The 12,236-nt window shown below is 41.1% G+C and overlaps 1 protein-coding gene across 2 annotated transcripts in view; it reads left to right on the top strand.

Moving 5' to 3' along the window:
• BMPR2 (bone morphogenetic protein receptor type 2) overlaps positions 1 to 12,236 on the top strand; it is a 194,603-nt gene that overhangs the window by 92,544 nt on the left and 89,823 nt on the right. The gene's annotated exons all lie outside the window — the stretch shown is intronic.

Below are 12,236 nucleotides of genomic sequence, written 5' to 3'. Positions count from 1 at the left end.
CAGTGCTTCCTGCACACTGGGGAACAGCTGTTCAGCAGGATGCAGGAGGCACTGAGAGGGAGAGGGAGAAATTGTTCAGCAGGGCTGGCAGCCCCATCCCTGCTTCTCCTCCTCCCTCTCAGTGCCTCCTGCATGCTGCTGAACAGCTGTTCACCAGTGTGCAGGAGGCACTGGGAGGGAGAGGAAGGAGTTGATCAGCAGGGCCAGCAGCTCCTCTGGAGTACTGTTGCAGACCCCAGTTTGAGAAATGCTGCAGTAGGTTATTGAAAGTGACATTGTTTCTTATGAAGTTAATTGGAGTACTGAAAAGCTTTTCTAAATTCAGATAGCTGGTTCAGCTTGTGTCCCAGTATACCCAACAACCATATTACTAATTGTCATCCACAGTAAAGGCTTTAGGATGGAAACCTTTCCTGAGGATCATAGGAGGTCTGCAGGAGATTGGCTTTCCACTTTCAGAGCTCTGCAGAAACCGAGCTTTACAATAAATTCTGCAGGTTGGCAGCGATAGTGTCAGGGGAACTCTATAGGATTTCAAGATCTGTGGAAGTGCTGGTGAAGTGGGAGTATTAAAGATTTAAAGCTGTGTTTAAAGTTACTGCATCTCTTCAACCTCTCTCCTGCTGGTCCTGCAAGCTGGTGGAGTTCTTAAATTATGCAGGGCTTTGCCCTCACCCCAAGCTGGATTGAATGGGCATGAAGAAAGCCATGCAAAGGTAAAATACTTCACGGACCTCCAGAGGTAGCTGTGTCCTGAAGTAGTCTGAGGTTCTAGGAGCTCCTCAGACACTCTGTCATGTAGACTCAGAGCACGCAAATTTAAAAAAAATCCATGAGACAGCCTTCTGACTTGTCCTTTAACTATTCAGTGTATTCCTTTTTTCCTTCCATTCCCTCTGCCTGGCCTGTTCTTTCCCACAGTGTCCATTCTAGTTATTATGATCAACTAAAGTTTTCAGGTTTTTGGGGCAGGCATGATGTACATGTGTGGATTGCAATTATATATTCTTCAAATATAAAAAATGCTATGTGAACAGTTAGGGTTGCCAAGGCACAATGCTGTAAAACTCAAAACCATAAAATACAGGAAATGTAGTTTAAAGCCATGTCCCTTCATAAATCACCTTATCCCTTATGAACACCCACAGACACTCTCAAACAATACTTCAACAATTTTACCAGCGGTAAAAACCTGAAGTTGAACTAAACTCTAAGATTATTACAGAAGACAAGGTATTTGTCCGGAGTTAATAGTGTTCAGTTATGCTTTTTTCTCCATTAATTTGTTAATATTAGATACATACCTTAAATGAGTGTAGTTAAACACAATGTGTGATTGGAAACTTCTACAATATTGTATTTTATGGTTTTACCATTACAATTTTATTTTCATTTACAGTTGCTTTCCAGTAATTGAGTTCTCCTTAGCTCCAGGGAATAATTTTGATACAGGCCATTAGAGGCCTCTGCACAGGGCTTAGACTCTTGGATTGGCAACCTCTTACAAAGGGATGGTGTGGCTTATGCCAAGGCATTTCCATGCAGGAAATGTTAGCTGCGCCCTGTGTGACTATGGAACTTGTAGTTGTACAGTGTATAAATTGGAACTTGATTATAATTTGGGGAAAGCTAAAGATACTGTGTTATAAGATTAAGCAAATAACTGCTAAAATAGGATTATAAAAAAAGTGAAAATCCATTTTGGATTGTTAACACTCTCCCTTCCCTGGTGCTTTAATCTGCTATTGCAAACCATTTAGCTATTTTTCTTTGTCAGTGAATGTTTGTGTGAGGGAACGTCAGTCATGCACAGTTACGGTGAGATAATCGTATGTTTAATGTGTGAGAAGAGGTTTTTCACTCCTGGTAAACCTGATCCGTTACCAATCTATCCAATATAGAATTTCTAACTTACCCTCAGTATCTGTTTGTTACACACTTGTCCTTTTATTTTGCACTGTGATAATATATTGTTAAAATCAGTAGATGTGTATTATAAAAGAAACAAAGGAGGAAGAAGGAAATCCACAGAAGTAGATTAGTTTTTACTTTCTATACCAGTGCCTTAGTTCAGTCACAGCTGAATGTTTTTAAATAAAAGTCAAATCTTCTTGTAAATACTGAATCATTAGACCATATTTGGAGAACTTTTGTTACAGTCTCACAATACAGACTCTTTAGAAATAATTCCTGTGAAAATTTCCATCATCTTTCTTATTGCGTAAAATGGTAGAAATCAGATATGGGAAAAAAACATTAGGTCAGCTGGTCTGGTCCTCTGCCAGTGAAGGTTTGTTTTTTACGGTATGCTACTTTCTGAAGTCCCGGCAATGGCTTTGGCAGAGGGTGACTGACCCTTTAAGAGGTAATGGGTCCCACCCCACCTGTGACACAGTCAGCCTTCCTCCTGAGGTGGGGAAAATTAATGTAGCCACATAACAGGAAAGTTATGTGATTAAATCAGCTCATGCCTGGAGATAAAAGAGAACACTACAGAGAGGTAAAGTGGAGGAGAGGAGGCCAGCCTACTTTGCCTGTTTAGGGAGAAGGGACAGAGTTGAGAAGGGACAGCTTGGAGAAGCTGAGTGAAGGTCAGAGCTGGTTGGAGTTACCCCACACAGATCCCAGAAGGAGGAACTCCTTACCTAAAGAGGGAAACCTAGGTAAGTTAGCAGCCCAGACCCTCTAGAAGAAGGGTTGTGGGACTCCTGACTCAAGGAGCAGAAATATACCTGAAGTATTACAAACAGACCCCAGAAAGAAAACTATGGGATCTCTGAATCAAAGGGAAGAACGGTTGGACTTGAGGGATGAAGAAACAGTGTGCTATGTTGTAAGAAACTCAATAAATGAGACCCCATCTAGGGGTATCTTACTTTAAGTATTCTGGTCTGGGAGTGAGATTTTACAAGAGCCAGATGAGGGAGCTAAGGGCAGTACATCTGCAGGGCTGCATTATGCCCGAAGGGGGTGCCCTGAAATGGCCCTCTGGCTCAAGTTTATTTAAAATGACTTGAGAAGAATTATGTACCAGAAATACCTTTTTCCGATTTATCTCTGTTAATAAAATGCAAGTTACAATTTCTTGACTTGTTTATTTAGCTTTCTTATAAGAAAATGGGATTAGGGGTAAAAATTTTAAGACCCAATTTCAAAGGTGATTTAGGCACTTAGCCGATATCTTGTTGACTTATAATGAGACTTAGGCTTCTAAGTGCATATGTCATTTTTGAAAAAATGGGACCTAGGCTTCTAAGTCACTTAGGCACTTATGAAAATGTTATCCTTGCTATCAGTGCTATATGAATGCAACACTATACTAAAATATGTGCAATTTGGAGCATGAAAAATCAGGTGTTAGTGTGATTTCTTCCCAACCCCCTTTTGAATATCAAGACTAATCTGAACTTCTATTTAAAAAAAAATTGCTATAACCCTTTTTGCTGTGAATATATTTTTGAAAATGTAAACTGTTAATTGGTGTTATATTCTCATGGTTATCTTTCTTAAAGATCCTGTGGCATAGGCGCCGACTCTGTGGGTGCTCCAGGGCTGGAGCACCCTACAGGGAAAAAATGATGGGTGCTGAGCATCTCCCCTATTAAAACCTCCCACTCCCTCCCAGCGCCTCCCATCCACCGCAATCAGCTGTTTTGCGTCGTGCAGGAGGCCCTGAGGGAGCGGGGGAAGGAGCGAGAATGCAGTATGCTCAAGGGAGGGGTGGAGTGGTGGCAGGCGGGGGTGTGGAGCCTTGGGGGAAGGGATGGAGTGGGAAAGTTGGCACCTGTGTTGTTACAGCTACTCAGGGCCGGCCTTCTGTAAAACCCATACACAGTTCCCTTGATTTTTAAGAGGTCACCCCAAACCAGTTCACAGCTGTGGTTGGTGCCACGTGAGTTGTCACTGGTGGCACCATGGTTGCTTCAAGTTCTCTTCCAGTCAGCTCCTGCATTTCAATACCTGAAAAAGCCTCTGGCCTTGGAGTGGTGGAAAGTGCAGAGGAGTGAGAGGCAACCTGGTGTACCAGATTAGCCACAGGATTGAGGTCAAGGGAGACACATGGATTCTGATCATTGCATGAATGCTGACATACTCTGTAGCCTGAGGGAAGTCATTTAACCTTTGTTTCTCTGTCTAGAAAAAAAAGAAATAACCCCTATCTCACAGGGTTAATGTAGTGATTAAAATGTGTAAAGTTCCATGTGTACTTAATTCCCCTCTAACACTTCTATGAAGTTACTTCTGATTCTCACCAATGTGAGAGGAGAATCAGATTCTGTAGATGCTAACATTCACCAGACTGGACACACATCTCTCCTGTAGCTATGGTTTTAAGCTCTGTCTAGTTGCTTATTGGCAGAATTGTTGAAAAACTTGTTTAAATGTTGATAACTATGCATGGACCCTAGTGCAAGTAGCTGACTTCCATTTCTACATTAGGACCCAAGAACTTTTCTTCTTCCACTCTGTTTTTTTAATATAAAAATGATCAGTTAAGTTTGGGAGGGAGATGGGCAAAAAGAATTTCAAAACACTTGATATCCCCCACATCAAATCCTTATGCTGGCCTTTAGCAATATGCACACAGAGGACAGGAACTGATTGAATTTGAGGGAGAAAGTAAGGCCTTGTCTAGACAAAGTGTGTGACAATTTGTGGTGTAAATCTACAGCACACTAGCGTGCCACACACTAGCTGTCCATATGGACCCTGCTGCCTCTCACTAGAAGTTCTCTGGTGCACTTTAACTAGTCCTGTTTCAAAGCAGAGTAGATTAAAGTGCACTAGGGAACTTTTAATGTGCAGTAGCAGGGTCCATAGGGACAGTTTGTATGTGGCACACTAGTGTGCTGTGGATTTATACCCCAGCTAGCTGTGCACTAACTAGTCATATAGATAAGCCCTAGGTGATGGTAGACTCTCTCACCCCTCCCTCCCAGTCCAACAAAGATACCAAGGCTAGATTCAATGTAGTATAAAACAACTGCAAAAATATTGGCTATAGAATAAAGGAAAAAGAGCATTTTATTTTACTTAGTTTAAGTGCATATCTGAGTCTGTTCTTATGCTGTGTGCTCATAACTCAGGGCTGGCCCTGGTGTTCTGCCTGTTGAGGCAGAAAAGGTTTTCAGGCCCCTGCCAGAATCTCTCCTTCACCCAGCAGCTGAGAAACAAAATTATAAAACAGCCGCATGGAAAAGAAGTGAGATGCCCCTCTGGAAGTGGACAGTAACCACCCTTCTCATCTGCCCCTAAAAACATCCCTGACATAGCTCCTGCTGCTGTTCATTGATTGTGCAATGCAGGAGCATCGTGCAAAGGGGCTTGATCATCTATCAGCCCTGGGATTAGGAAAAAGAAGAGATCCTGAACACAACAGTCCAAGGACATTCTGTACCTAGAGTTAACATACAAAAAGGATAGCAAAAGCCAGCCAAACAAACAATCCCTATAAACCAGCTGATGAAAGGTAAGTTAAATTGAAAATAATAGGACAAGTTAAATTATAGCAAGCTAAATTATATAAATAGGTTACTGTAGGTTCAGAAGTGGTGAATAAGGCCACAGATAGCTAGGAAAATGAAATATTCAAGGCTTCTACAGCTTTGGAAGCCACATGTATTATTTATTTAATTCAGACCTACATTTGCCTTAAATTTGTAATACAGAGTCTTAAATTATTAATTACCTCTTTTAAAATCTGGTAAATTAAGTATTATTGGAGTATTTAGTGTTACAAATTTTAAAACAATTGTCAACAACGATATTCGAATACTATGGATTTACAGTGGACTGAACAGACCACACACAAATGTGTTCATAAGATGAACACTGAAATAGAACACAGGAAGTTTGAAAAAGGAAGTAAACAGACTTCTGTGTCAAATCAACAACAAACATTTAAGTTGTGTAGGAAAAGAAAGTAAAATGGAAGCAGGTAGTGTTAAGGAAAAAAAATATGATACTAAAAAATTGGGGTAGTAAGATGATGCAAAGTTAGCAATTTGAATGGGATTCACAGAAAGTACAGACAAAAGTAATTTTTTAAATTTGATAACCAATACACATTTTGTTCTGTAGGAAAATTTGGGTTGGCTGGCTCATCAGGAGATGTGGACTACAGTTTGTTAGTACAGTTTGTCAGCTGCTAACACAGTAATTTTGTGTAGAAATCCAGTCACTCTGTGTGCCTCGAGTGTTGTTTCACAGTGTGACCACTCTTACTTGAGCTAGGCTAACTTTTGAGAGACGTTAACTCAAGTGTATATAGATAACTTTAGTTAATTCTACAGTGAAGACATAGCCAAAGATATAATAACTTTTTACTTCTTGACAAATCCATATTGCACCATTTAGCTGTTCTTCACCTGAAAGTATCAGAGGGGTAGCCGTGTTAGTCTGAATCTGAAAAAGCAACAGAGGGTCCTGTGGCACCTTTAAGACTAACAGAAGTATTAGGAGCATAAGCTTTTGTGGGTAAGAACCTCACTTCTTCAGACCCTCTGTTGCTTTTCACCTGAAAGTAGTTGCCCATTGATATTTCAAAAAGCAACTGAGATATCAGTGCACAGAAATCTTGTTTTCCAAAAAGGCTAGCATTTCTATCAGTGCTGATAATGCAGTCTGCACACTGCGCTGCCTTAGAGAGGGGTAGAACACAGACTTCTAACTAATCACTTTCTTAAAGATGGGTATGAGAATGTGAAGGACTAAAACATATCCAGGTTCAGAAAACAACAGAGGCATGTATCTTCTAGGGTTCGATGCTATTTTAGTTCAGCAGTATCTTGTAATGAAGTTAAATGATTTAAAGCTGTCTGCATTCTCAGTCGCTTCATCATTTTGAAATCGAGATTGGTACTGCCAATCATTGCAGTTTTGGCACTGGTTTGGATTCACAGGATAGCTTTGTGTAATTGCCAAGTATTTGAAGCTGCTACTTTGCAAAGTGAAAGCAGAATAAATCCAAATAACTTTCATTAATATAAATTTGTAGTATTTGGGGCATGAACTAATGTGAATGAAATATTCCCAATGACCTTCATATTAAATATGAACTCTCACATTTTTGGTATACTGCAATATGCAAGCCATATTAAAATATAAATCAGAACTCAAACAACTTTCACATTTGTTTCTCCCCTTGTGTTAAAGGGCAGGAAAGGTTTATAATTTTCTAAACACTTTCTTCTCCACTACTCTGACCCTTTGGAGTTTCCTGTTTATTTAATCTTTTTAAGTCCAATTTTCTTCCACAGTAGGATTCTTGGGGCTTGTCATCACTACTAGCTAAATTGGCGCTGTTGCGATTGATGCAGCGGGTATCAATTTAGCAGGTCTAGAGAAGACATAAGTCGATGGCAGAACGCTCTCCCTTCAACTTCAGTACTCCTCCCTCCCGAGAGCCACAAGCTATATCGACGGGAGAGCATCTCCCATTGACATAGTTCGACTTAGTGGTGTCTACTCCATCCTAAGCTACTTCAACTTAAGTTACATAACTTATGTAACTTAACTAGTGTAACTTAGATCGACTTACCTTGTTAGTGTAGACCAGACCTTATACAGTTGATTGTTTTTCTGGTAAAACAGGGTTAGCTTCCTTTGGAATCTTTCTGCAGTGCTCCTAAAACTGCCAAGGTTTATCCTCCTGGAAGCTGGGCTAGAGGTGAGGAATGAAAAATTTCTAATTTTTGGACTCTTTCCCATGCTTCATATCACATTGTGCTATTAATGGCATCCTGTTAGGCAAGGTTTTGCGTCAATTTAAAGTGCAACAACATTTAAGATCACTAGTAATTTAAGGTTTTTCACCATAAATCAATATTTCAGATAGTCTTTGTCTAAAATATTATTTCTTTGCTGGAGACAATACATTTTCAGAGAGGATTAGCCTGTAATAAGAATCCTGATGAATTTACATTTGGTGCTAATACAGTGAAACCTACAAGCATGCGTGAGAGGAAACAAGTGGTTACTAAAATGCATTCTTTTCTGTTGAGCAATAAAATACTATGTACAAAATAAAATATGACACAGGATTCTAAGTGATGATTCTTGAAATAATTTGTTTCGTACATTAAATGTCAAAATAATATCAACAGTTTAATGAGTAAACTTAGTTGTGTACTAGTATGTGTTACTTTAGTCACATGTGCCCCTTTAACGACTAGTGGTATAAAGATGCATACTGCTACTTGGTGCTTCCAATGAGGTGAAAGTGTCTTCATAATGTTCCCAAAACAGATTCATGCCTTAATGGCACAAAAGCACCCCAAAATAGCATATGCACTGCAAAGGGGGACAACTTTTACCATTCTGGGCTTTCTAAATTTAAAATCTTATTAATTAAAGAGGCAAGTCATTTTGGACCAAAAATGTAATCTGCTTTCAAATTGTTGCAATCTAGTGGGGATTCCAAGAGAGATAGATAGTGGGAGTTATATAGAGGCAGAGAGACTATTTTTGGAGAGCTCCTATCACAAACAACCATATCTTCTTCCTTTGCTATTCTGCATGCTCTTTCCCCACCTCCTTCTACTTGTCCCATTATAAATATAACTAGTTGTATCAGTAAATAGGTATAACGTTTTGATCATCTGTGTTATTGTCAACTATCAACATGTAGCAATTCTGCCCTATAATGTTGTTTGCAAGTTTTTGTTTTCTTTTAATTTTCATTTCTGACTTTCACACGTGGTTGCAATATCAAAAATCCTTTCCCCTGAGATTACTCTCTTGCAACCACAAATGTTGATTGCAGCCTGACTAACAGAAATAAGAATAGAATCTCAGCCTGACTAACTGAAATAAGAATAGAATATTTGAAGTGTAGCAGTGTCAACACTGGAATCCTTCGTCTTCCTTTTCCCCTCCCTTAGGAGTGAATGCAGCACACAGTATTGAATAGACAGGAAGAGAGGACATGTTGATCAAATACTAATGCAATTGACTTCCTGTGGTATTAATGAAAACATGACTCATGTTTTAAGTATTTTAAGTTGGATTCTTGTAAAATAACTTCCGATATTGCTATTTTAACTTTTTTTAAAAAAAGTCACATACATATGATTGGTATAGTACAAAATAATTGCAGAGAACGTTAATGTGTCAGAGCATGTCCTGACACGGATGAGTCTGAAATCCCTATCACGGATGAGTCTGAAATCCCTATCAAATTAGCTTTAGTAAGCAGACAACAGACACAATTTAAATGTTTGTCTTCTCCATCCAGAAACATTGAAACTGGAATAATGATAAATATTCAAATAGCAAAATATGACCAGATGTTCCTGCATCCTGGTCTGACACAAACATCCAGCATAGTCATGAAATGTTCAGGTGTCTGTTGGTGAACGTTTGAAAATGCCAGTAAATTAAAATTTATTTCAGAAAGTGTTAAGTGTCTAAACTTTCTGGTTCCAAAGTGCAGGAATCCCTAAGTTGTGGGAGACCATCCTCAGCTTTGTCCACCAAAGGGGTTAAAAAGTTTAGAAAATCCCCAGTGTAGGTTTTTGGCTTCCTTGATTGGATCCAAACCTAAGGTACCAGTCACAATGAATCCACATCAATAATTTATAACCAAGCATGAATACTTGGCCTCACAGGTGTCTGTCTCTGTTGAAAGAGTCAGTCCTTGACAGCATAGTTCTAGATATCTGGTACTTCTGGTTCCTCTTAAAGAAATGCAAAAGCATATCCATAAGGCTCTGGTTTTGGAAGTCACTGTCACAGCAAAGAGTGACATTGAAGACTGAGGCAATAGTACCGATCTTCACCCTCCCTGACATCCAAAGCTGCTGTTTCCGTGCTTGAAACCTCTTCACAAGTCTGATAAGGGTCTTGATACTTCCTTGGAGCCAGTGGTTGCTGCTGGATCCATGGTTAAGATGGTGGCCAGATTCAGCATGTCGAGCTCCTGGAACACACTCATTTGAATCAGTTGTTGGATCTGGGAGCCTCTCAAGCAGCCCTGGATATGTTTTATCCTCAGTGCTTAAAGATAGAGAAAAGAAATGGAAGGCAATGGGCTCAGTTCCTTCTTCTCTGGGAAAGAAAAGGAAAAAAAAAAAAAGGCTAAATCACTTTCCTTGTCTACACAAACTTCCTGGCAATGCATGAATCTCCCCCTAGAACTCCTATTGGTTTCTCAGGGAAATGTCTCAACTCTTTTGGATTTCTGCTTCACCAAGCCATTGTTGTCCTTGGAAACCTCATTGGGTCAGGCCTCAGATACGTGCTCTGGATTTGGAATCAGGCCACGACCGACACAACAGGCTACGACAGATCAGGGAACCCTGGAAGCATTTGAGACTTCATTCCAACCTTTCTGATGGCAAGATTACCTTCTCTCACACAGGGTTTATGATGGAGAATTCCTTACAGGTGAAGACGACTTCTGCCTCCTGCTAGTGTATGTGTGGGGCACAATATAAAGGGGGTGGACGTGTGACCACCCCATGTGTCTCCTCTGGGAAGAACTTCCAGCCTCACCTCCCTAGGCCAGGGCAGCCAATCCTGCTGGCTCCTGAGGGACTGGGGCCACAGGAATGGGGAACACATGCCTCGGGGCCTGACCTGCTCCCTCCTGAGCATAGGCCAGGGAACCCCCAGCACCTTCCCCAATGACACCCTCCCGCCATGCCCGGCCCGGGGACCATCACGCTCTTCCCACCCCACCAGAGTTACTGTACTCTGTTCTTCTCCCACTATGCTCCCCTCTCCCCCAAGCACGTTTGGTCCCTCTCCCTGGCAGTCGGGCCAAGTGAAGAGCAGAACGGAGCTGCTTCTCACACGGCTGAAGGTGCCTGCTCTGGATCTCTGTCAGTACAGTGTGGCGGCTGCTTGCGAGAGCCCCACTAGGGAGGTGGCAGTGGCCCACTCCCTTTGCGCCCCACAGGGGTCAAGCGAGCCGGAAATGTGCCAGAGAGTAGTGGGGGCTCTGGCTGGCTTGGCCCCTGTCCCGGGCAGCTGGGCCTGGGAGGGGGTGGGCTGCTGCCATCTTGTCAACCCTTCCTTGGGTCTCCTCAAATGCACCCCACAGATGTCAGCCCTCAGTTCTTCACCTCTCTTGGGGTGGATTCTGCAATTCTCCTATTCTTAGATCAGGACGTGAGTTACAGCCCCCTGGGTACCAACCATGACTACTTCAGCAGGTCCAACTAGCGTTTGGATCCTGCTGTTGACTTCTGTTCAGGAGCTATGATAGTAGTTAATACACAGTGACCACACAGCTTCTTCAAACCGTATTATTTCGTATTAACACCAGGATTACAGCATTCAGAGACATGCATTAAAAATTACACAAAAAGAGGCCTGGATCTTACCTGGCCTTTCAGCAGCTCCAGGCTTAGATGCCTAGGCCCATTTTAGAGACAGACTGCCTGCGTACAGCTCCTTTTTTTCTACCAGTTTCTGTGTTAGCCTTCCTATATGCTGAACAATTGTTCCTGGTAGGAAGGGAAAGGGGGGACCTTTTAGTTGTTCAGGATCTTTTGGTCTTTAGCATCTCCCACTAATTGTTCCCCAGGGGTCTCTTAGTTGCTTTGAAGGTGTACCCATGACAGTCTTATCTCAGTCCTAACTTCAGTTTCCTGCCTAGGCCAGCCCTGTCTGACTTAATCCTTTGAATTAAAGGAGGCAGCAATACAAAATTGAACAGGGAAACCAAGTCACACATAATATTAATAAGACTAGTACTGATACCTCCCAGTTCGTCACACCTAGTCAAAACAGGCACTCATTCCTCTACCACTATTTATTGGTATTGCCAGTGCTTGTAGTTGCTTTTTATTCCCCAGAATGCTATTTGTAGAGGAGAATATATTTCCTTTTTAGACAGAAAGCTCTTTAGTGCAGGGACTGTCATTTACTATGTTTGTACAGTGCCAAGCACAATGAAGGCCTCACCTAGCTGAGACTAAGTACTACCACAACACAAATAAAAATATTATTTAAACTTCTGAGTAGAAAGCAAACATAATAGCCTTTCAATCATTTAAACCACTCTAGCAGTTTTTCTGGATTTATTTCATGTAAATTAGCCTCTTCCTTAAACTAGCCACAATGAATGAATTCTTTTATAAGGAAACAAAGTCTGGGTGGCTTCATTGTCAGTAAAGGCTAATTATTAAAGGTCCCATGTAGCAGCAACTTGGGAAGGTAGAAAAAAATTTTTTTCACATGTGATCCTAGCTGTATTCAGCTACCACATGCAACTAATTTTAAAGTCTGCA

This window comes from Malaclemys terrapin, chromosome 11 (genome assembly GCF_027887155.1).
Source record: "Malaclemys terrapin pileata isolate rMalTer1 chromosome 11, rMalTer1.hap1, whole genome shotgun sequence".
In the NCBI taxonomy this organism is placed as follows: Eukaryota; Metazoa; Chordata; order Testudines; family Emydidae; genus Malaclemys; species Malaclemys terrapin.
This window is presented reverse-complemented; position numbering and strand designations above follow the sequence as displayed.